Genomic DNA, 25,606 nt, shown 5'->3' on the forward strand with positions numbered 1-25,606 from the left:
CCTTAGTTATTTAGTGATTGACTTCCTGTAGAAATCTTTAACTTTACAATATCTGAAGCTGTATCAGCGCTTAGGAGTAGGACTCACTTTGATGTCAAGCTTTTGATTTCTGTGTGTGAGTGTGGTAACAGAATCCTATTTGGTGACACAGCAGTAACGTATGTGCTATTCATTTCTTCTGGGGGCTTCAGATTGCTTTAGGTGAGTACACAAAATAAGTATTTACTCAGTATGTTTGGAATATTGCATACAAAAAAGTAGCATTCATAACTAAAACTGAACTGTCATGATCTAATAGTCAACATGATAGTAATTGAAAATTATGCATCATGACAAAAGTAGTAACAATAATGAAAAAACTTGTAAAATTGTATTGGATACTATAAATATAATATCACCTGATAGATGTTATTCTGCCATTTTGTAGTGAAGAACCTCTTCCATATACTGCTTTGTCAACTGCAGTCTGATTAAGGGATGCATGATATGAGACACTTAATAGACATCTATGATTAAGATTTTCAAGACAGTCCTAAGGAAAAATCCCTATCTCCTATTTAACTTTAGTGGGACTTGGCCAAAAAAATCCCTTAAATTCTCTGAAAACCTTGTCTGCAAGAATATTCTGTACAATAGTCTGTATATTCTAGGGCATGTTTACAGGAGAGAAAATGGCTTAAAATACATGCAGCCTATTCTCCAGTCTAGCTATGACAAAGCTCCTGTCATGCATATGTGCATATACATCTCTTTGCCACTGTAAATCTACGACCTTCACTTTAGATTGAGATCTGTATGTGTGTGTGTTTATATACACAGAACCTGAACCCTAACAAGAGTACATATTGTTATCTATAGGACCTAGATTCAATTCCGTGTACAAGACAGGCCCTGATACTTTTTTTTTCCCCAATTGTGCATTCTGTATCTTGCTGATTATTCTCTTACAGGTAGGATGAATTTCATTTCCACTACTTCCTATGATAGCTATTATTTTACCTTTCATCCTTAACTGCTTGAGTTTAGTGGGACATCCACAATTTTTCCCCCCTTTTTGCATTAAGCTGCTAAAAGGTTTCACTTTAGCTTGTCTGAAATTAATGTTCCATTGAAAATAAATTGTCCTGTTCTTGGGTTGATTAAGGTGACAGATCCTGTAGTATAATTGCTCTTGCTGTTCAGCTGTTCTGACCTGGAATAACCAACGTTTACCAGCTGCAGACATGAAGTTTGCAAATTACTAGACTCGGCGGCTGCTTCTGGCAGTGCCACATAGGCCCTGACTGCCAGAGGTCAGGCGCAATAGTTTTTTGTCCAGAAATGGAGGAGCTTTAACATAATCCAGGAGCCAGTGTCAAGTTTGAGGTTTTGGGTTTTGTTTTTTTTTTTTTCTGTGTGTGGAGTAATGGATGCGAGAGGGTCTCACTTCTTCAGAGAGGAAGAATTTCTCTCCCATTTACTTCACAGATCAACCCCTCTCTCTCTCTGACGCGTCGCCGTTGGGGTATCCGTAGGAAGCTTGCTCTCTGGAAGTCTGTCACGGGGGTATTGCCCTTACCTGTTAATCTGGGGTGCACGGACCTCGAGGACCCTCTAGCCCAAGCCCTTGCTCTCACCACAGCAGCTCGGGGCAGGTCCTGCCGGGCCGGGGACGTCCCGCAGCTCTGGCGGCGCGCGGCGCCCCTCCTGCCAACGGTTGGAGAGTGCGCGCGCGCGCCCGGAGAGCGGGCCCCACGGCCGTGGGGCCGCTGCGGGCGGGGTGTTTCCGCGCGCGCTGAAACCTGTGAGACCCGGCTCTGGCTGTCGTGACAGATCCTGAAGGGCTGCCGGGACGAGGGGGAAGGGTCTCCCTGCTGATGTGTTCGTGTAGAGCGAGGCGCAGGGAGCGGGAAAAGCTGTAAGTCCCGTGCTGACAGGAGGGTAATTGGGCATGAACCAATCAAGAATGCATTTAAGATGTACGCAGGGAAAATGCTGAAATGTACATAGGTGAGCTTATGGGAGGCCTTCCCTCTAGGAGGAGTTGAGGGATGTACGTTTATAGCGGAGGAGCTGTGGCACTGCTGGTGGTCCGCAGCCATCCCTCATCCCAGGCAGTGGACTCTGACTGGGAAGTCCCTTGTTTTGTTGTTTTGGAAGCAAATTCTTCCCTGAATTTTCTGGGAGCTGTGTGATCCTTGGATAGAAGGTATTGCATATGATAGATACGGTTCTCTAGCAGCTCATTGCCTTCTCTTTTACTGTATGCTCCCTATTAATATGAGTAGTAGTTTAAAGGATAGTCACAGCAATATCCACAGTGGTTTAAATTGAAATGTCAATGTATTTTAATGATATGCTAAGGAATAGTCATACAAAATTATGTGTTTTATATAATGCAGATAATGACTTTTCTGTCAAAACCTATTGACACACCTTAATTTTGACTTATTAGCATCATGTCGAAACTCCTGATTGACTTTTTAAATTCTAGGCTTTGAACCTCCTTGAAAACAATCCGTAAGTCAGAAGAAGTCATTCAGCATCAAACTTGAGGCTTCAAGCTCATTTCAAAACCTTTGCATGCAATCACCAATGATGTTATTAGTGTACAGACAGAGAAAAAGATGGTTGTGTCCCATCCATGTTTGACTAATGCCTTGTTGCTATAAGAGCTGAAAGAAAAAAAAAAAAAAATCATGGTCAGTATTATCTTTCGTTTCTGTTTGTATTTGTGTACTGCTTGCAGATGGATTGCAGCTTCTAGGCAAACAGCCATTGTGGAAAGCTGTCTACCATCTAGTTTTTACCTTTTTCAGAAACATTTGAAGTCCAAGCCATACTGAGTGGAGTGCAGTGTAGAGGCCATTTTGTGTTGATACTGAAAACTGCTTGAATGAAGGTTGATCTTGGAATCAAATTATCATCATAAGCTGCTCATAAGTGCGGCTGTGAATTCAACATTTCTTTGTCTCTGAATAGTTCCCTTAAAACACTTGTTACACTTTTCAACTCCTTGTTTTTTATCCTAATGCAAACAGGTCCACAAAGAAAGATTACCAAGTGCAGATAGGCAGTCTCAGCACTCGGGGTCCTCTGAAAGTCATTCAGGAGATGTGGCAAAATGTAATGCTTTGTCTTCCATAAGCATTCACCACAGAATAACAGATAGAGGCTACCTAAATTGAGCTCTCAGGGCTACAGGAATTGTGCAATTTTAATGATAACCTAAAGTGCAAAAAAGGTCTTTTCATATTTTTAACTTGTTTCCCAGTTTAACTTTCTCCCCGTTACCCAGACACAAGGAATGAATGGGAAGAGTCCTGTTGAGGCCTGTCTGCTAGGGCTTGCTGTTGGTAAGAATATAATCTTTTAACAGTTGCTTAAAAATAGATCTTTTTTCCTCTTTCTCCTCTGCCTATTCTGTTAACTTATAGAAGGATGCCTACGGGTGCTACACACTTGTTATTGCAGAACTGCAAGGGTTCCTGTGTAGCAATCTTTGACGTGGGACTGGATTCTAACTGAGCACAACAGTAACAGCTCTGGATCAGAAAGTCACATTGGCGCAAGAAGAGAGAGTATGTTTACCATGTTCTTATGCACCATGATAGCATGTAGTTCTTCTAACAGAGAAAGGATATTGACTGCATTGCCTTTTGGCTTGATTCAGTAGGTCTGTTCTTATCCTTGTTCTGTTCCTCAGGCAGGAAGTTTTCATTCTGCCTGTATAGCAAAGCAGGGAGAAAAGCTTCATTTAATGACTCCATGTTCCCTTCATTACGGAGTAATAACAGTTAGGCAGGTCAAATATATTATACTACCCAAGTAGGGAGATGATTCGCATCTTTTGATCACTTGGGTATTGGAGACTTGAGGAAAACTAAGACCTGGTGCTACTTACTGAACTGTAGTCTGAGATTTTCCCACTCATGCTTGTCTAGATTAATTTAGCACCACAGACATGTAGCAAAGATATTCAGCATATAATATTGGCAATGTGAAAGCTGCAGGAGATTAAAATGAAGCTCTTGATTTCTTTAAGAAAACAATTACATTATTGTTCCTAGGTTTTCATTTTTAACATATGAAAGAGAACAAAATAGTCTTATTCAAGAGTTCAGAAAATGAGCTTCCAGAAGAAACTGGACATATCTAGACTCTGGCAGCATTTGCTAATGATGGTCAAATGGTTCTCTCTCTGACAAAGGCTTCCATTCAGAATGACCCTTTATATCACTATTTTGTATTCTCTGTGTCTTTTTTTACTTTCAGAAAAGTGCCAAATCTTGTTCAGTAGCAGTGCCCAAACAGAAAGATCCCTGAGACCTCACGTTAACCTCATTGATACTTATGTGATACACAAGAAGATCCTGAGCTGGTGCAGTGATGGCTGACAATACAGACTTGTAGGTTAGAGAAGTACCATCGAAAACACTTAGCAACATCTGGTAGAACATAATTGCATTGACAAGAAATAGACATTATGACTAATGAGGCTCTCCTAAAATCTTGTTTTCTGAGGGGCTGTGGAAACTAATAATGCTGTAGAATGTGAAGTACTAAAGGGCAGCACTGCTGGCTTGTCACTCTTTTACCAGAGTGACATTTACCAGAGATGCTTGATGGCTTAACAAAATACGCCATAATCGGCACTAAAAGCTGAAAGCGTGTCTTCTGCTTACTCTGGGCCAAATTGCCTGCTATGTATGCTACAAAGCTTTATTAATTTCAAGAGGATTGCATGGGATGTAAATACAGGCAGCCCATGATTTTCAGTCTCCAGTGTATTAAATTTTAAGTGTAGCTGAAATCTGGAATGGAGGTCATTGGCGTTACATGCCTTCATTAGCAGTAAGCGTGTGTGCCAAAGACTAGGGCATAAGGCATTTGTTTTAAATGCTAGGTCTTAACATTAGCAATCACATAAAAAATTCAAGTGTTGTGATGTCTGGACCTAAGTTTAATGTTTGAAACTACAGTTCAGCCCTGGAATTGAGTACCTCTTTAACATGTTGGCCATAACTTTTCCATGTTCTTGTTGAACTTAGAGATATTATCCGAAACTAGAGACCCAGCATATTTAGAAACATATTGCATAGGCCACATTTGATCCCAAAGCCCTGAAAAGCTAAATAGATCAGATGTGCATGTCAGATTCAATTCTCCCCCCCACCTTTGCCTTTCCTGCTCAACTGGTGGTAATGGGGGCCTGGTGGGTGAAGGAGATGGGGGGTTATTTATCGTTCAGTATACGGGGGTGTGCCTGTACTAAGCAAAGCAGTGAAGTGCAAAGGCTTGTGCTGTAGTCTTTGAGACTCTGGGTAAGTCTATGTGTTGCAGTGTATTTCTTAAAGCTAGGTCAGCTTGGGTGTGGTGCTGAGCTGAAGATGTCCTTTCTTTCAGCAGGGGCAAATATCTTACAGATGCCGCTATGCTGGGTTACCTTTCTTGAACTTGCTTGTCTGTTAAAGTAGTGATTCTGCATATTGAAGGTGGTCTTATTCCCTGTTACTTATGCCTCTGAAGTAAGGGAGATAAAAAGCAAACAACTGCTTACCTCTGCAGTGCCTTTTCAAAGCAAAAGTTGTGGATCTGGCTGGTACTAGCTTTTTAACTTACTGTAAAAAAAATTACAGTGCTTTCCTCCCAAGTTTTCACAGAGCAGTGGTTCATATTCTTTAGCATCTTTCGGCTTCAACTCCTACTATTTTTTTTAGTGAAGACCAAAACCAGCGCATGCAACTGTTGAAAAACATAATTTCCTGTTATATCCATCCTTAGTTCTGTCCTGATGCATTTTTCATTATTTCTGTTTTGTATGCGAGTAACTTTGTATGATAAATGCCTCTTTGTCCATATGAGTTTACTAACGATTAGGGATGCCTTGCACTGGGGGACTGCTGTAGTGGTTTGCAGCTAATCCCTCTGAGCTTCATCCTTCCGCTACAGGATGGCACAGCTGCTTCTAAAACAGTCTGACTGAAGTTTGTGGTGATTCAGCAGCTGCTGCGCATACATTTGAGCTGTCCCTGCAGCAGGAGTGGAACAGGTACTCTGGGAAAGGAACTGGTTGGAAACTACTACATCCATACTATTCATGAATCTGAGTCACGAGTATTTTAGAACATAATCTTTAGTGTTCATATTCATAGCTAGCTCTTTTAAAGCCCTTTCATGAGGGGCTGACTGTATTTTCCTAAGACTTTGTTCTTCAGAACCTGTTTGTACAAATAAATGTAATACTCCTAACATTCTCCAAAAGCAAATTAGATTTATATGAAAGAGTTCAATGAACAGCATTTTGAATGGGATTCATAATGGGCTTTTTAATTAAATGAATATAGTAATTTCATAGAGGCAGTTCTCATTAGTGTGGCAATATGGAGATGACCATTTCCTTCTAATTGCATTGTGTATTTATATAAGAGGCTCTGGTTTAGGTTTGATTTGAATAGATTGATATGTGATTGTGTCTTGACACCCAGTACACGTATAAAAGGTAAAATAGCTCTGCTTTCTAAATGAAGCTGTTAAATATTCAGTAAAACAAATGACAGTTATTTACTGTAGCATGTCTTAGTTGGTGCATGTACACATTACAGTGTGTACCTGTTGCAGTATACGTAACTCCAGCTATTTAAAATTCCTTTGCCCAGTAGAGTGAACTTTATTAAATTCTATTGACTCTAAAGGAGATGAGACACATTTTCTGTTGCATGCGAGAGACTTTAAGGGACTGTAAATTTCCACCAGAATTCGGAAAAAAATGTTTTTCCTTGCAACCTTTTCTTTCTTTCCCCTACTTTTCAATGTATAACACAGAGCTGTTATATCTTTTCCTTTACTCTTTTAACAGAATCATTATACTGTCTTCAGAAAATTAAATTTCCTTCTTTTCCAGTGTGTATGTCTTTCTGTTCTATTTTTTAATACTCAAAGAAAGGAAATTACCAAAGAGAAGTACTGACCGTCCTTGGATCAAAACCTGTGAAACTGTCAAGGAGTGACTTGTAAAAGAGGGTAAACTGCTGGGAGACTGGGAATGCATGAGGAACTGTCTTCAGCACCCCAAAGTCAATGTTAAATATAGTTCTGAGTTTCATACAGCAGCAGCCATGCACAATTTCTACAGAAATCCACAAAAAGCTCTGCTGCAGGTGCATAAACTTGGGTCAGAGAGTGAATGTCTTGGGTGGTACTTGGGAGCTCATGAGTCAGCAAGAAAAAAGTGCACTCAGTTGTACATTTCTGCGTGTCCCATGGGATTGTTCGTAAGGCTCCTGCCTGCAAGAGTCTGTGCATTGAATTGGGCATTACTGGCAGCAGGGAGGAGAACGATAGCTGATTGCAGGCCCTGCCCTTTCACAAGGAGAGTAAACATTTATGTCCCATTCCTCCATCATCTTTGGTACTTCTGCTTTAATTGGGAAGCTTACTTTTGAAATTTAATGAGAGTGACACACAAAAAGTTCTTGGAGAGGCTTCAATTTCTTTTTCTTTTCACCAAAAGATACATGTGTTATCAATTCACCAAGGTCAAACTTACTGTACTCTGGCGTTGAAAGATATTATTTGAACAAAACTCTTTTACCAAAGTTAATACCACATTTTTTGTGTGATTTAATCCTGTTTCAGAAGGAGGGGTCCAATACAGGTCACTAAATTACCTCAGTAGCTTGTAGCAAGTTCTTTAAATGCTGATGTACATTGCGGATGTACGTTGCTAATGTTCAGAAAGTTACATCTGGGTTCAAAGTGTTTTTCTGTTGGCAGAAGTCTAAAAACACAATCAGCCTCCAGTGGGTGAGTGGTTCAAATAGTTAAAGCTGTGAAGCTTCTCTGTTTTAATGACACAGCTGCACAAGTGCTTTTATAGGAAGAGCTAAAAATGTCAAAGCACAATTTAAAAATGTTAATTAAGTTTCAGTCTTTGTGGACAACATTGTTAATCACAGTAACTAAGTAAAACAGCAACCCTTGGTGTTCTCTGTGTCACATTGTATTGAACAACAATTCATTCCCACTCCTAAGTGTCACTTCAACTTACTCTGTTCAATCTTTCAATAAAAAAAAACCCCACTTAATATTGGTTCTTTAGTCAGAACACTTTTGTCAAACATCCAACATTACTTGATAAATTTAATCTTCTTCATTTTTCCTCTTTCTTTTCCAAGTTTTTATTATTACTGTTGCTTTGATGATGTCCCAAAGGCTATATGCTTTTCAAGCATGAAGGTTCAATGTTTTAAATAATAAACTAGTTTGGAAGAGGTGTCACACTCCAGAAGAGATCTGGCGGTGTCTGATCTCTATGTGTCGTGCTGCCTTGGTGTTGGGAAAAGTTGAAAAGCTTTTTGCATGCCCATTTGGCATGCGAGTGGGCACTGATTTCACTGATTCACTTCCCAGAGTAGAGTTGTTTTAGTTGGGCTGAGCAACAAGAACCAGGATGAGACATCCTTCAATGTCGGGCAGTTGTGTACTTCATTCATCTGATTGCAGCCTTCGGTGCCTTGGTAGTACGCTACCTGTGCGCACGATGAAATGTGGAGGGAAATACAGGGCAGTGCAACTTTGTCCCCTCTTGCATCACCAAAACCAGACAAGATGTGCTTTATTCCAGATATCCCCTAGAAACTCTGGCTAATTAGTAGGAGATCCACAAAATGAAGAGTTGAAAATCATGTATATCATCCATGGCTGCTTCATAGTAAGGAAGAAATAGTTGTTCAAATGGTGGTTTCTGTACTACTTTGGCTTAGGCACCACCAGTTTAGAGAAGACTCCTGTATAACATGATACCAGCAGCAGACTCTCACTATGAGTGGCTAGGGGCTGCATACCTACCCAACTTCGTGTGTATACAAGCGAAGACATTCAGCTGTTCCCTGTTTTCAGGAAAAGGAGAATGTCATTTCACACCGCCTTCCTCCACGTGTTTATCAGTGTCTCAGTTTAGGAATGCTATGTCTTTGTCTGTCATATCTCAGTGATCAGCAGAGATGCAAGAGGAGGGAGAATGAGGACTAGAGAGCATTCTGCTTGCCTTTTCCCTTTTATTTCAGTCTTCCTAATCTTTTTACCACACTTTCAGTGCCACTCAATGTGCCTCGGCATCTCTTCACACAGAATGTGGTAACACAAGCTGAGACTGTTGCTCCTTCATCCCTTTCTGTGACCTCACAGGTGTGCCTGGCCTTACTGACTGATATACCAATTTCTTTCATCATCAGTCACATATTGTGTTTTTCAGGCTGCTGGCCTTGATAATGATGCTTAATGCAGTGCAGACCTTTACACTGGGCTAACGATTCTTAAATTACTTTGAATATATTTCACTTTACTCATTATATCACCTCCATGAGCTCTGAGCTAGGTCTCGATGAGCTTTTTGACATATACAGTAGCTTACTGACACATCCACTCAGTTTTACTTCCAGCAGTATTGCCTTCTAATGTTTTCCCCCTTTAATTATTTCCATTACTCTGAGCCAACATACATTATTTCTCTGAGCTGTCAAGCCCTTGCAGAGGGTTTTATCCCGCTACCTGTAATAACATTTCTTTTTTTTTTTTTTATTGAAGTTGCAGCTTAAATCATACTTGCTTTGTTCTCACCAAATAAAGGAGGATGCTAACAAGGCTTCCAGTGTGTGCATATGTATCCTAAATGCATTTTGCATGTATGCTTTTAAGCTGTCTAAAGGATAAGTGGAAACAATTTTGGGGAACACTGCACTTTGTTTAAAAAAAAAACAAACAAAACACAAACAACAAAAAAACCCCAACAACAACAAAAATCCCACACCTTGGATTGTCCTTTAGTATATATGAGGCTTTGATTCATTTGTATATAAAAAGATAAGTGTGCAGCATGGCAATCGTGTTAGGAATTTTCAGCCCTCAGTAGGGCAATTCTTGCCTTTGCACAAAAGCGTCTGCCTCTCCAAAGCACTGTGCATTTCTTTCTAAAAGTCAGTGTATGAAGGATTTAGATCTAGGGACGCATTAAGACCAAAGCTGTAGTGCACAACAGGAGCCTGCTGCTTCTGTATGGTGCCTAGGGCCGTCAAAAAAGAGTACATTGGCAGGAATGGAGAGTGGAGGAGGAGTCTGTGTGCGTATGTGTATGACTAAATAATAGTTAAGGCCTGTATCCTATCCTACTGATTTAGGAACTGTACAGTAGCCACAGGCTTTCTGCAACTTCAGCAGTTGATCTAAGGTCTGTCTGTCTTATCTAGCTTCTTTCTAAATATTTATTTACTTTCTACAGTACTTATCACTGTGACACTCAGGCTGTAAAAGTGCTTCAGCAGGTAGTTTGCAAAACCTTGTGCACCTGCACAAATTTATTCAACATTGCAAATTTACTGCTTTTGTAATACCATGACAGAGTATGAACTGTGGTATTTTTCTTGCTGGTAAACGCTGTTAGATAAGTAAGTCATTTCTATTCCATTTCTTTGAGTGAAATACAAAAGGATAGCTGTTTACCAGGAATTCAATCTACTGTTTTGTAAATGTCCTTGTAGTACCCAAAAGCAGAAACACTTCTGGTTCCACTGCTAGTCAGTGTGGGCAGCACCTGAATCGCTCTCACAAAATTATACAGGGCCTCATGAAGAATTAGATGTACTGATTCAGTAATGCTGGTATGATAATCCATGTAATTGTTTCCTTTCAGTTAATAAGGTGGAGATTATTGCTAGTGGGTTTTCTTTTTCCTTCTGTGTTTTTGGGGTTTTTTTTTCCTCTTTTTTTCTGGGTTTTTTTGGGTTTTTTCTTCCATTTTTCCCCTCTATGCCAGAGAGTGTTTCCCACTAGGACTTACCTCAAAACTGGCTATAGCTAGTGTTTCACTGTGCAGCTTTGTCATCCTGTCTTGCAAATTAAAAACATCTATAAACCTCTGTTTGGGAAAGGTTCAATCTCTAGAAATATTGAAGTCTTTAAAGTTTGATACCTCAGAGCCATTTCAAATCAATGTATGACCGAAAATTTGCTTTTGGTATCAATGCTTCCATATAACCTTTTTTGACATGCATATAACAGCCTTCATGCTTCAAGGGAAACACAAATGCTAACAAACCATTGCCAGTCCTGTGGTTGTTCATTGCTACCCAATGACTTCACTGGGATTTCAGCACTCAGATGCTGCAGGGTAAGTTTCAATGATTATCGTCAAGAGAAAAATAGTAGAGGAAAGGTGATATGTTAAGCATTGTGTGTAATTTTAGTGGATGAAGTTGTATCACTTAAAATCTGTCTTCCATTCAGGCATGCAGGACTTGTTTCTGCACTTTTTCCTGTTTTGAGACACCCACCCATGCACCCACTAGTCCAGAGTGGAATTCAAGTGCTGCAGCTGAATGGAAACGTCTTTCTATTACCTTGTGTCTGTAAAGGGCCTGTGAACCTGGGTTTTGCTAGAGATTTCTGTGTTCTGTAAAACTAGGACTGCTGTAAAACTAGGATGCTTCCAGCATCATGTATGAATTTCACATTTGCCTTTTAGATAGCCTTTGTTTATCACTCACCTTATGAGAAGATCATAGGTCTGTCACTCTACTAGAGACCTCATCAAGATTGCAGTCATAGGTCTTTCAACGTTAGTTGCCGTTAACTTGCTTACTGAGCCAAGGGAAAGCATATAGTTTTTGTTTGAGGAAGTTAAGATCTCTCAGCATATTTGTCCCCTACTCAGGAGACTGGCTGCTTCCTCCCCTGTATGATCTACACAAATTACATAAAGTGAGAGGGGTGGAAAAGGTGTTATTAAACTTTAGTATTTCCCACAGCTCTGCTGGTATAGAACTCACTCTTACAGCATGCTGCAGTGTACTTGACCACTGTCATCAAACTCAGACCAGACTACTTACTATTAAAAATATAGTTGTATTGAAAATGTATCTGTACTTTCACGATTGCATTCGAAATTTTACCCTTGTTAAGTTGTTCATTTTTTTGATTGTCCATAGATCCTTTACAAAATTTATCTGTGTTGATGTAAGAATCTAATAGTCAGTTGTACTGCAGAAAAAATGGAAAAAGCTAAAGAACTTTATAGTGGTTAACAGATAAGATTTGTTACAAAAATGCTTTTTTGCAACTTCTTGTTTGTTGTCCTCTTTTGAGGACAAATTTTTGAAAGCTGTCTGAATAAAAGGCCTTTAATTAACAAATTTTTGCCTCGATCTGTTGCCTTTCACAACTGGGACCTCAGAGTTGTATCAGCTTTAATTAAATGTTCTCAACACCTCCATGGGATGGCAAGGCATGATAGTGAATATATTGAATACGGGACTTCCAAAATCCCACTTTGTTGATCTAGCTCTTCTTTGAATGTAGTTGACAATTACCATCCTCAGTGACTTGAATTAGAGCAGATGGAAGTCAAAACTGTATGTTTGTTTGCAAATCTTGCTCTAAATGAAATCTTTAGCTCATGTGATGCACAGGCGATGGTCAGGGATGGAACTCAAGAATCCAGATTCTGATCCTTCTGTTCATATGCACTTTCTTCTCTTTGTGCAACTATTATTCAGTGGAATTGAAAGAAAAGAAAACACAGACCCAGTGAGAGCAAACAAGGAATTCCTTCCTCCTTCTGGAAGTACAGAATTAAGAAAAATGCAAAATACAGTGCTGAGAAATTCTGAGCCAGAAGCCAGAGGCTTCATGCAGATGCTTACAACAAAGGTAAATGGATCTTTTGGATGGAACCAAATGGAACCTTTTTTTGTAATGTGTCTGTGTTTACCGGTGAGGGGTGAGGAGAGGGTTGCCTTCAGGTCGTGTCCTTTCCTATCTCTGTATAAAGACCCCTGTATAGTAAATCAGCTAGATTTTTGGCCTAACCAGAATTTTTAATTACAGTAAGTAATTAGGAAAGTTGGATTTCATCCATTTGGGAAAAACGTAGCATTTCAGGATCATATGAGGCATGTTTAAAACCACAAAGTTGTAGTCTTGCATTGATCTGTACATGGCAGTGAATCTTACTGTGTAAGACTGAAGTCAGTAGGAAAGACTCACTGTGGAATTCTACTGGGTGGCAGCTTGCTGGGTATATTCCTCTATGCCACAAATTTCTGTGTGTCCATTCAGCGGTATCCTCATGCACACAGCAAAACATCTGGCAAGAAATTGTGTGCTCAGGTGGTGGAGTCATTGGTGGTAGTAGTGCCAGAGTTTCCTGTCTCTTATTAGTCAATAAGGCAAATAAGTAGGCAATATTAGTCAAAAACTTTTTCAGAGAGAAGTTGGAATTTGACACGTGACTGTGCATTTGGTATAAATTTAGTTATTGCAACTTTATTGATTAAAAAAAAAAATCTGTTTCCTGGTGTTTTCCACTCATTTTAAGGACTCTAAACTTATGTTTCCACACCATAGTTATTAGTCCTGTGTTTACTGTACTATAAATAACCTGTGGCAACAATAATTATGTTTTTGAACAAAGAAAATTAAGAAATTCTTCTTTAATAGTTTTTCAGCTCCTATCAGGTGGTTTCTGCTACAGACTCACAGTCTGGTCTATCTATTGCCAGGAGGTGAGCACATATTGAGTTAGAAGCTGTTGTTATGTGAAGGGAGATGGGGTCCGGATTAACAAGTTAGCTCATTGTAAGGCGAATTTGTCCATTGCTTGCAATACAAAAAGTATGAATTCTGAAATGATGTAGCTATAGCATCATCTGTGATTTTTTTTTTCTTCTTTTTCAGCTGAAAGTAAACAGTCCTGTAAGCATTCAGTGGTAAATAGCTTTACACTGCACAGCATCCATGGTTTTCAGATACTTAGATGCTAATAAAATAAACTTGGACAGCTAGGAAATTGAGAGGGAAAAACAGATAAATTATTTGCCTAAGTCCACTCTTATAGTCTGTCAGATTTTAAGTGTGGATCACTCAGTCGGCGAGGCACACGGCGGCAGCAACAGTAAGTCCTGCGACTGGGCGCTAGATTGGGATGGAAAAGAGGGTTTCCTGTGCCGGGGAACCCGATAAAGAGCCTGGTGGGGCCCTCGCGCCAAAAACCGGCTGCTCTCGTGAGTGAGGCAGGCGGGGCTTGGGCATTGCTGGGGCAAGCGCGGGAGATTTAAAGGGGCGCCTAGGGAGTGCCGGCGACCAGGGCGTGGCGCAGCAGTTTGCGCAGTCAGCCAGCGAGCTCTACTTGTGGTCTTTGCCCTCCCGGAAGAGACTTACCCATGGTTTCCACTCGGGCAAGAGCCATCGCCAGAAAGGATGTGGCAACGCAGACAGAGCTCCCCCTAAAACATGCAGCCACTCAGGTCTCTGGCTGTAGGGAGTGCCAGAGCCTTGCTCTAGTGACGGAGGGCTGCCGAGACAACACCTGTGTGAGGGGCGAGCAGGTGGAGGATCTGCTCAGCATGGTGGCAGAGCTGAAAGAAGAAGTAGCAAGACTGAGGAGTATCAGGGAGTGCGAGAGGGAGATAGACTGGTGGAGCCACTCCCTACCATCCCTGAGACGAGCACACCAGATGGAAGCATCAAGAGAAGGAGCAGCTCCCCTACCCTCTTGCCACCAGGCAGAAGGAGGGGACCTAAGAGACAGAGGGGGATGGAAACAGATCCCTGCTTGGCACAGCAAGCGAATCCTCTCCCGGCCTACCTCGCCCTCCCAGGTGCCCTTACACATTAGCTATGAGGCTCTGGAACTTGAGGGCCAGGAGGATGAAGATGCGGACAGTGATCCATCCAAGGGGTTGACTAGGGTAAGCCAGTCAGCCCCACGCATTACAACGGCCACTGGTAAGAAAAAAAGAAGGGTAATTGTCATAGGCAACTCCCTTCTGAGGGGAAGAGAGGGCCCGAAGTGCCAACCGGACCCATCCCATAGGGAAGTCTGCTGCCTCCCTGGGGCCCGGGTCAGAGACATAACTAGGAAGCTCCCTAGGCTGGTAAAATCATCCGATTATTATCCACTAGTGGTTGTTCAGGTCGGCAGCGATGAGATAGCCGATAGAGGTACAAAGACGATCAAAAGGGATTTTGGAGAAAAGGGGCAATTGCTTGAAGGATCAGGAGCGCAGGCAGTGTTTTCCTCCATCCCATCAGTAGCCGGGAGGCATACGGAAAGGAACAGGAAGACTCACCTCATCAACACGTGGCTCAGAGGCTGGTGCCACCGGCGGAATTTTGGGTTTTTTGATCATGGGGCAGTTTACATGGCACCAGGCCTGCTGGAGACAGATGGGGTTCACCTGTCACAAAGGGGGAAAAGGATCCTGGCCCAGGAGTTAGCAGGCCTCATTGAGAGCGCTTTAAACTAGATGCGAAGGGGGAAGGGGATAAAACCAGGCTTGCTAGGCATGAGCCTAGGGGTGGCATGCCTCGTGTTGGAGAAGAGATCTATAGCCCAACTGAAGTGCATTTACACCAATGCACGCAGCATGGGCAATAAGCAGGAGGAGCTGGAAGCCATTGCGCGGCAGGAAAACTATGATGTGGTCGCCATCACGGAAACATGGTGGGATGACTCACACAACTGCAGTGCTGCAATGGATGGCTACAAGCTCTTTAGAAGGGACAGGCTAGGAAGGAGAGGTGGTGGGGTAGCCTTGTACGTTAGAGAGTGTCTAGAGCTTAACGACAGTAATGATAAGGTTGAGTGCTTATGGGTAAAGATCAGAGGGAAGGCTAACAAGGCAGATATCCTGGTGGGAGTCTGTTACAGACCACCCAACCAGGACGAGGAAACGGATGAAGTATTCTACAAGCGGTTGGCTGAAGCCTCACAATCCCTAGCCCTTGTTCTCGTGGGGGACTTCAATTTACCAGATATCTGCTGGAAATACAACACAGCAGAGAGAAAGCAGTCTCGGAGGTTCCTGGAGTGTGTGGGAGATAACTTCCTGATGCAGCTGGTAAGTGAGCCAACCAGGGGAGGTGCCCTGCTGGACCTGCTGTTTATGAACAGAGAAGGCCTGGTGGGCGATGGTGGTCAGAGGTCAACTTGGGCACAGGAATCATGAAATGATAGAGTTTTCGATTCTAGGAGAGGTAAGGAAGGGGGTCAGCAAGACCGCTACCCTGAACTTTAGAAGGGCAGACTTTGGGCTGTTCAAGGAGTCTGGTTAACAGAGTCCCTTGGGAGGCAGTCCTGAAGGGCAAAGGAGTCCAGGAAGGCTGGACATTATTCAAGGAGGAAGTCTCAAAGGCGCAGGAGCAGGGCATCCCCATGTGCTGTAAGATGAGCAGGCGGGGGAGAAGACTGGCCTGGCTGAACAGGGAGCTTTGGCTGGAACTCAGGAAAAAAAGGAGAGCCTACCACCTTTGGAAGAAGGGGCAGGCGACTCAGGAGGACTACAAGGATGTTGTGAGGTTATGCAGGGAGAAAATTAGAAAGGCGAAGGCCCAGCTAGAACTTAAACTGGCCACCGCCGTTAAAGACAAAAAAAAATGTTTTTATAAATATATCAGCGACAAAAGGAGGGCCAGGGAGAATCTCCCTCCTTTGTTGGATGCAGAGGGAAACATTGCCAAAAAGGCTGAGGAGAAGGCTGAGGTACTTAATGCCTTCTTTGCCTCAGTCTTTAATAGTCAGGCTGGTCATCCTCGGGTTTTTCAGGCCCCTGAGCTGGGAGATGGAGATAGGATGCAGAGTAAAGCCCCAATAATTGAAGAGGTGGCAGTCACCAACCTGCTCCTCCACCTGGATGCTCACAAGTCCATGGGGCCAGATGGGATCCACCCAAGGATACTGAGGGAGCTGGCAGAGGAGCTTGCCAAGCCACTCTCCATCATTTATCAGCAGTCCTGGTCAACCGGGGAGGTGCCAGATGACTGGAAGCTAGCAAATGTGATGCCCCTCTACAAGAAGGGTCGGAAGGAGGATCCGGGGAACTACAGGCCTGTCAGCCTGACCTCAGTGCCAGGGAAGGTCATGGAACAAATCATCTTGAGTGCCATCACGCGGCATGTGTAGGACACCCGGGGGATCAGGCTCAGCCACCATGGGTTTATGAAAGGGAGGTCCTGTTTCACTAACCTGGTCTCCTTCTATGACAAGATGACCCGCTTAGTGGATGAGGGGAAGGCTGTGGATGTTGTCTACTTGGACGTCAGTAAGGCCTTTGACACTGTCTCCCACAGCATTCTCCTGGAGAAGCTGGCTACTCACGGCTTGGATGGGTGCACACTCTGCGCTGGGTTAAAAACTGGCTGGACGGCTGAGCCCAGAGAGTGGTGGTGAATGGAGTCAAATCCAGTTGGCGGCTGGTCACAAGTGGTGTTCCCCAAGGCTCAGTGTTGGGGCCGGTCCTGTTTAATATCTTCATTGATGATCTGGATGAGGGGATTGAAAGTGCACCCTCAGTAAGTTTGCAGATGACACCAAGTTGGGTGGAAGTGTCGATCTGCTGGAGGATAGGAAGGCCCTGCAGAGGGACCTGGACAGGCTGGATTGTTGGGCCGGGGCCAACTGTATGAGGTTCAGCAAGGCTAAGTGCCGGGTCCTGCACTTGGGTCACAACAACCCCATGCAACGCTACAGGCTGGGGGAGGAGTGGCTGGAGAGCTGCCTGGCGGAAAAGGACCTGGGGGTGTTGGTTGACAGCCGCCTGAACATGAGCCAGCAGTGTGCTCAGGTGGCCAAGAAGGCCAATTGCATCCTGGCTTGTATCAGGAATAGTGTGGCCAGCAGGACCAGGGAGGTGATCGTGCCCCTGTACTCGGCACTGGTGAGGCCACACCTCGAGTATTGTGTTCAGTTTTGGGCCCTTCACTACAAGAAGGACATCGAGGTGCTGGAGTGTGTCCAGAGAAGGGCAACGAAGCTGGTGAAGGGTCTGGAGCACAAGTCTTATGAGGATCGGCTGAGGGAGCTGGGGCTGTTTAGTCTGGAGAAGAGGAGGCTGAGGGGAGACCTTATTGCTCTCTTTAAGTACCTGAAAGGAGGTTGTAGCGAGGTTTAGGTCGGTCTCTTCTCCCAAGTAAGAAGTGATAGGACGAGAGGAAGCCTCCTCAAGCTGCGCCAGGGGAAGTTTAGGTTGGATATTAGGAAAAACTTCTTCACCAAAATGGTGGTCAAGCATTGGAACAGGCTGCCCAGGGAAGTGGTTGAGTCCCCATCCCTGGAGGTATTTAAAAGATGGGTAGACGTGGTGCTTGAGGACATGGTTTAGTGGTGGACTTCGCAGTGCTAGGTTAATGGTTGGACTCAATGATCTAAAGGGTCTTTTCCAACCTTAATTATTCTATGATTCTGTGATTCTATGATTTTCTCCTGTGACCTGACTGGTAGGATGTGAAACTTTTGTCAAGATTCTGAGCCAGCTACGCTTGTCCTAGAGCTTTTAATGCTTGGCATTTCTCTGTATCAGGCACTGGGTGTCACATGAAAATAAGACTGTTTGTTTTATACTTCTGGTTGGATAGACATAAAAATAAAATGATGCTGAAGACACTGTAAAAATTGCATTTAAATGAAGTTATTTGCTATGAAATACTGAAATTATGGAGAATGAAATGCTAAATATTTTTTTATGGTGCTTAAAAACAATAAAGGAAATGATACCAAAATAAAATCAAGAGTTGAAGCATCAAATCTACGTTGGAGTAGATAATCTACTCTAGCGTGGGGTGTAGGACTCCAGGAGGCTATATTTGGAACCTGATGGTCTCGATGACCTCATTGTAGAGAATGTTGCAAAACAGAAAAAGCAGTATTGAGGGCAAGCTGATCTTACTTAGTCAGATATAAATACACAAAGATAGAGGAGCCAAATCTGTGTTTGGGGGAAATTAAAAGAAGGCCTTGTGAATGAAAAGATACGATGCTTATCACTGGTCCTCCAAGCCTACTGCGATGTTCCTTCATTTAAGTTGTGTATCCTTCTAGTAGGTCTGCATTGTCTTGTTAATGGAGCACCAGAAGGGAGTTAGGTGCTCAGTGGAGATCAGATCTACTCTTGTTCTGAAAACAGTAGATTAGGAGTACTGGAGAAGAGAATTGAGGCCAAGGGCAGTGACTTCTTGAAATCTGCTATAAAACACAACTAGCAGGGGGAAGAAGGGGGATTGTTTTGCAGAAGTAGCACTTGTATTATTTCCTTCTAGTTTTCTCAGTGGGGAGGTTTTCAACTTCCGTCAGTCTTTCAGTCATCTGAAGTACTGGCATGTGTACAGAGGGTTTTTTATTTGGTTTTCCCCGCTCTAAATTGTTTGTTCTGATGTGTAACGACGCTGTAAAATGATTAGTAGCAATAATGCTTTCTTGACAGATCCTGTAAGCCTGGCTTTATTTAGAATGCATCAATCATGGGTAATATTAACATTCTCCAGCTCCATTTGCAATATAGAAGAATCTGCTGTGCAACGGCCCCAAGTTATCGGTATCATTATGTACAAAATACAAGCATCACCCTTTTTTGTACTCTACAACACAGAGCTTACTAAATTGTGATTTGTAGGTCATTGATGGTTCATGGAGAGCTAGCTGGTCCTGTAAGATCAGCTCCTCCTCCTTATTTTCAGCAGCAGTACTACGTACATAGAACTGTATTTATCTCAGATACTTTCTTAACATCACTACACAAGCAACTGCTATATACATAGCACTGTCATCTGATCATCCATAAGAGGAGTGACTGAAGGATTGTGAAAGAAGAAAAGGAACAGAATTGTTCCTAATGATACAACAGCTGGGTCTGGAAGGGGAAACTTTCCACTAAAACTGTGCACTGTGCTTAGAAAAAATACTAAAAGCCTTATTCTAATCCTAGTCAAAGATCAATCTCTTAATCCTTTTGATAGTGGAAACTGACTAATCATCTGAATAAAACTTAAAGCCACTGAACCACTGGCAAGAGTAAGAACTGGGAATAATTTGTTTGTTTTGGCTGTTCTGGATTGTCCAGAGAAGCTTCCCCTTCCCCTTCCCCCATCATTTTTTCCCCTAGAACTAGAAATGAAAAGAACTATGGCAAAAGGTTGTTCTGGTGTTAATTACAAGTGCAACAGCTGGAAAAGTCTTTGGGAGATAAAAATCATGCAAGATTTTTTGGTCATATGGGTCTTTGAGGTCTCTTTTTTAGGGCAGTTTTGCATAACAAATAGGAGTCTGAAACCTTAGGCTTACTAGCCTGTGATCTGGTAGAGGCTTCTCCCACATTTGGGGAAAGAATTTCCTGCTTGTAACATTTTTAATCTGTTCCCTAGGAGATGATGGATTTTGAATTGTCATTATCTTTCATCCCCACCCCCTTTCCTTAGCAGAGCTGCATTTAACCTGAGGTATCACATAGAGATACTTCAGTCAGAAAACCTGTTGCTGTGTTCCACTGAAGCCTGGTTGCATCACAGCTGGACCTGTCCGAGCTGGCTCATATAGTGAGGGCAGTGAGGGCATGGTGTCACTGATTTCATCGTTGAGAGAGGTTCTTAAATGCCCTTGGGTCCTGATGAATTTGTACAGACTGTCTTATTTGTTTCTTCACAACATTGTTACCTTCGTTCAGGTATAGTGAACACAATTCCTGTTTGCAGCAGGGTTGCAGCCTTTGAGTTTCATTAAGACAGCTGGTTAATGGCAGAAGCTTTATTTTCTGCTTTGGTGTTTAGGGACTATTTGGTTGGCCTTGTTGCCTCATGTAGCAAAGGCATGTTTGTATACATGAGTTTGTGGTAAGTTTAAATATAACTGTCAAGTAACTATTAAGAAGGCACGTTATCAAGAGATAAAGAGGAGGAATGATTTACTTGCTAAAAATTATGCTGTAGATTAAACACAACTTTATAAGCATCAATCTTAAAGTGACTCTGGGAGCCACGTAAAATCTCACCAGCATCATTATCTATTTAACGTTAACGGCACTATTAGGTACTGAGAGGAACTGGTTTCAGTGTTTGGTAAGAACGTGAAGGAAGTAATTGAGAATTCTGAGCTACAGACTGTGCTGGACAGTGTGCTGTGGGCTGGCTCATATTCTCAGTAAATTATGGTCCTATTCAGTACTAGCTATAGGGAGAAACAAAACAAATTCAGGCCTGCTCTGAAAGTTTTCTGAACTCAGATTCATTTTTAGAAGATTTATGAGAGTTCTAGTTTGAGAAGGAAAATGTGCTGCAGATATCTTAAGGGAATGGCTAACAGCTTGTAACAAATCTCTCTAGAGAGTGAGTGCTCATTTGACCTAGGCAGTAGAAAAAGGCTACAGACACCTTTAGGGTATTCGTTAACCATTTTGCTTTCATAGACTGGGTGATGCATTTCTTTCAGAGTTGAATCTGCATAACTCTGAGTCTATCTACAGTTGCAGCAATCAATATCTCATATAACACATATGGCTGTATGAGGGAGAGATGAAGATGAACCCGCATAAGTCTGTAAATGTTCAACCTCTCCTTAGCCCCAAGAACTGAAGCATTGATTAGATTCTCATACCCTTAGGAAACAAGTAAAGAGTGCCTACTTCTGCAAGTATGTGCAGAGCGTAGAATTTATGTTCTTATAGAAGCTGAAATCCTATTTCCAAATAGGTAGATGAGTCTGCTGAGACATGGTGTCGTGGTTTAACCCCAGCTAGCAACTAATCACCACGCAGCCGCTCGCTCACTCCCCCCCACCCCAGTGGGATGGGGGAGAGAATTGGAAGGGTGAAAGTCAGAAAACTCGTGGGTTAAGAACAGTTTAATAACTAAAGTAAAATAAAAATAGAACAGTAGTAATAGTAATAATAATAATAATAAAAACAAGTAATAACAGTACAATAGTAATACAAAGCAAGTGATACACTCTACAGTTGCTCACCACCTGCCGACCGATGCCCAGCACGTCCCCCAAGCAGTGATTGTTGCCCCTCCCCGGCCAACTCCCCACGCTCATATACTGAGCATGATGCCATATGGTATGGAATAGCCCTTTGGCCAGTCTGGGTCAGCTGTCCTGGCTGTGCCCCCTCCCAGCCCCCCCTGCACCGGGCAGAGCATGGGAAGCTGAAAAGTCCTTGCCCAGTGTGAGAGCCACTTAGCAACAGCTTGGCGCTACTTAGCAAGAACCAAAACATCAGTGTATCATCGACATTGTTCTCATCCTAAACCCAAAACAGAGCCCCATACTGGCTACCAAGGAGAAAATTAACTCTATCCCAGCTGAAACCAGGACAGCATCCACCCCTTATTCCATAACATTTATGTCATGCCCAGGTCCCACATTATCCAACACATCCTCATTAACCACCACCCCCTTCCTTTCCTTTGATACAATACACGAGTATCATTTCCTTAGTCTATAGGTCATCCCTATAAAACGTTTGTTGAGTTCATTTAGTCCATGACTTTGGGCTTCATCCATCATAACAGTCCTTCAGGGCAGGAGAGATGGTGTGTGGTGTTGGACTGTTGCATGCTGAAGCCAGTTCTGGTTCCATCACCACTGCACTTTGCTCGGTTTCCTCAAAGTTTATTCCTCATTAATTTGGGTGATTCTTACTGTATACTGTTGATATGGCACATAGTAATCACTGAAGTGATGACATACAGTATTATACAGCAACTAACATCATACCATTCAGTTCATTGGCTATTTTCACCCAAAATCAAATCCCCTTGAGGTACACATCGGACTTCCCCATCCTCCCGCATCACCCACCAAGTGCACCCAGGTCCTTGAGCAAAAGCAATCCCACAAATGCGTTTACCTTTGCCTAAGGCGGGAGTAACCCAGACTGTCTTCCCCAGCATATTTTTTAGGTGCACTACAGGGACTTTATCCCCTTCTACAGTATGTAAAAGTTCTGAGTGGGCAGGGCCAGCTCGATTGGCAGATCCCCTAGTGTTGACTAACCAGGTGGCCTTTGTTGAATGTGTATCCCAGTGTTTGACTCTCCCACCACCCACTGCTCTCAGTGTACTCTTTAACAGTCCATTGTATCGTTCGATTTTGCCGGAGGCTGGTGCGTGATAGGGGATGTGATATACCCACTCAATGCCATGCTCTTTGGCCCAGGTGTCTATGAGGTTGCTTTGGAAATGAGTTCCGTTATCTGACTCAATTCTTTCTGGGGTGCCATGTCGCCACAGGACTTGCTTTTCAAGACCCAGGATAGTGTTCTGGGCAGTGGCATGGGGCACAGGATATGTTTCCAGCCATCTGGTGGTTGCTTCCACCATGGTGAGCACATGGCGCTTGCCTTGGCGGGTTTGTGGGAGTGTGATGTAATCAGTCTGCCAGGCCTCTCCATGTTTATATTTCAGCCATCGTCCTCCATACCAGAGAGGCTTGAACCACTTGGCTTGCTTGATTGCAGCACGTGTTTCGCATTCATGGATAACCTGTGCAATAGTGTCCATGGTCAGGTCCACCCCTCGATCACGAGCCCATCTATATGTTGCATCTCTTCCTTGATGGCCTGAGGTGTCATGGGCCCACCAAGCTAGACATAATTCACCTTTATGGTGCCAGTCCAGATCCACCTGAGCCACTTCAATCTTAGCAGCCTGGTCCACCTGCTGGTTGTTTTGATGTTCTTCAGTGGCCCGACTCTTGGGTACGTGAGCATCTACGTGATGTACTTTTACAACCAGGTTCTCTACCTGGGCAGCAATATCTTGCCACAATGCGGCAGCCCAGATGGGTTTGCCTCTGCCCTGCCAGTTGCTCTGCTTCCATTGCTGCAACCACCCCCACAGGGCATTTGCCACCATCCATGAGTCAGTATAGAGACAGAGCATTGGCCACTTTTCTCATTCAGCAGTATCTAAAGCCAGCTGAATGGCTTTCACCTCTGCAAACTGACCCAATGCACCTTCTCCTTCAGCAGTTTCTGCAACTTCTCGTACAGGACTCCATACAGCAGCTTTCCACCTCCGATGCTTCCCCACAAGACAACAGGACCCATCAGTGAACAGGGCATATTGCTTCTCATTTTCTGGTAGTTTATTATACGGTGGGGCCTCCTCAGCACGCGTCACCTCCTCCTCTGGCGATATTCTGAAATCTTTGCCTTCTGGCCAGTCCATGATCACTTCCAAGATTCCTGGGCGACTGGGGTTTCCTATTCGGGCCCGTTGGGTGATGAGTGCCACCCACTTACTCCATGTAGCATCAGTTGCATGATGTGTACAGGGGACCCTCCCTTTGAACATGCAGCCCAGCACTGGCAGTCAGGGTGCCAGGAGGAGCTGTGCTTCAGTACCAACCACTTCCGAAGCAGCTCGAACCCCTTCATGTGCTGCCAATATCTCTTTTTCAGTTGGAGTAGAGCCAGTCTCGAATCCTTTGTATCCCCGTCGTGGTTTAACCCCAGCCAGCAACTAAGCACCACACAGCCGCTCGCTCACTCCCCCCCGGTGGGATGGGGGAGAGAATCGGAAGAGTAAAAGTGAGAAAACTCATGGGCTGAGATAAAGACATTTTAATGGGTAAAGCAAAAGCCGCGCGCGCAAGCAAAGCAAAGCAAGGAATTCATTCACTACTTCCCATCGGCAGGCAGGTGTTCAGCCATCCCCAGGAAAGCAGGGCTCCATCACGCGTAATGGTTACTTGGGAAGACAAACGCCATCACTCCAAACGTCCCCCCCTTCCTTCTTCTTCCCCCAGCTTATATACTGAGCATGATGTCATATGGTATGGAATAGCCCTTTGGCCAGTCCGGGTCAGCTGTCCTAGCTATTGTCCCTCCCAGCTTCTTATGCACCTGGCAGAGCACAAGAAGCTGAAAAGTCCTTGACTAGTGTAAACTCTGCTCAGCAAGAACCAAAACATCAGTGTGTTATCAACATTCTTCTCATCCTAAATCCAAAACACAGCACTCTACCAGCTACTAAGAAGAAAACTAACTCTTATCCCAGCTGAAACCAGGACAATCCCCGACTCCAAAACCCCAGGGGTCAACCTCGAGTCTCCCCTGGTGCTTTCTGCCAGAGGCTCCAGGTAGGGCCGTTCTCCCCGGCTGCAGTGTAGAGCACATTTTTTTACATCTTGCCCTGCCCGGACTGGCCCAAGGGCGACTGCATGAACTATCTCCTGCTTAATTTGCTCAAAGGCCTGTCGTTGCTCAGGGCCCCGTTTGAAATCGTTCTTCTTCCGGGTCACTTGATAGAGAGGGCTTAGGATGAGACTGTAATTTGGAATATGCCTTCTCCAAAAACCCACAACGCCTAAGAAAGCTTGTGCTTCCTTTTTGCTGGTTGGTGGAAACATGGCTGTGATTTTGCTGATTACATCCATTGGGATCTGACGACGCCCATCTTGCCATTTTATTCCTAAGAACTGGATCTCCTGTGCAGGTCCCTTGACCTTACTTTGTTTTATGGCAAAGCCAGCCTCCAGAAGGATTTGGACTACTTTCTTCCCTGTCTCAAAATCCTCTTCTGCTGTGTTGCCCCACACGATGATGTCATCAATGTATTGCAGGTGTTCTGGAGCCCCACCCTGTTCCAGTGCAGTCTGGATCAGTCCATGGCAAATGGTGGGGCTGTGTTTCCACCCCTGGGGCAGTCGATTCCAGGTGTACTGGACCCCCCTCCAAGTGAAAGCAAACTGTGGCCTGCACTCTGCTGCCAAAGGGATTGAGAAAAATGCATTAGCGATGTCAATGGCGGCATACCACTTGGCTGCCTTTGACTCCAATTCGTATTGAAGTTCTAACATGTC

General features: G+C 43.6%; 1 protein-coding gene and 1 pseudogene across 4 annotated transcripts in view; one reads left to right on the forward strand and one right to left on the reverse strand.

Moving 5' to 3' along the window:
* Window positions 1-25,606, forward strand: part of LRRTM4 (leucine rich repeat transmembrane neuronal 4) — a 317,641-nt gene that overhangs the window by 161,561 nt on the left and 130,474 nt on the right. The window lies entirely within an intron of this gene.
* The window catches only part of LOC148052414 (uncharacterized), a 134,430-nt pseudogene that overhangs the window by 106,231 nt on the left and 2,593 nt on the right, over window positions 1-25,606 (reverse strand).

Source organism: Nipponia nippon, unplaced genomic scaffold (genome assembly GCF_047370975.1).
Source record: "Nipponia nippon isolate SJK-2023a ecotype South Korea unplaced genomic scaffold, ASM4737097v1 scaffold_49, whole genome shotgun sequence".
NCBI lineage: Eukaryota > Metazoa > Chordata > Aves > Pelecaniformes > Threskiornithidae > Nipponia > Nipponia nippon.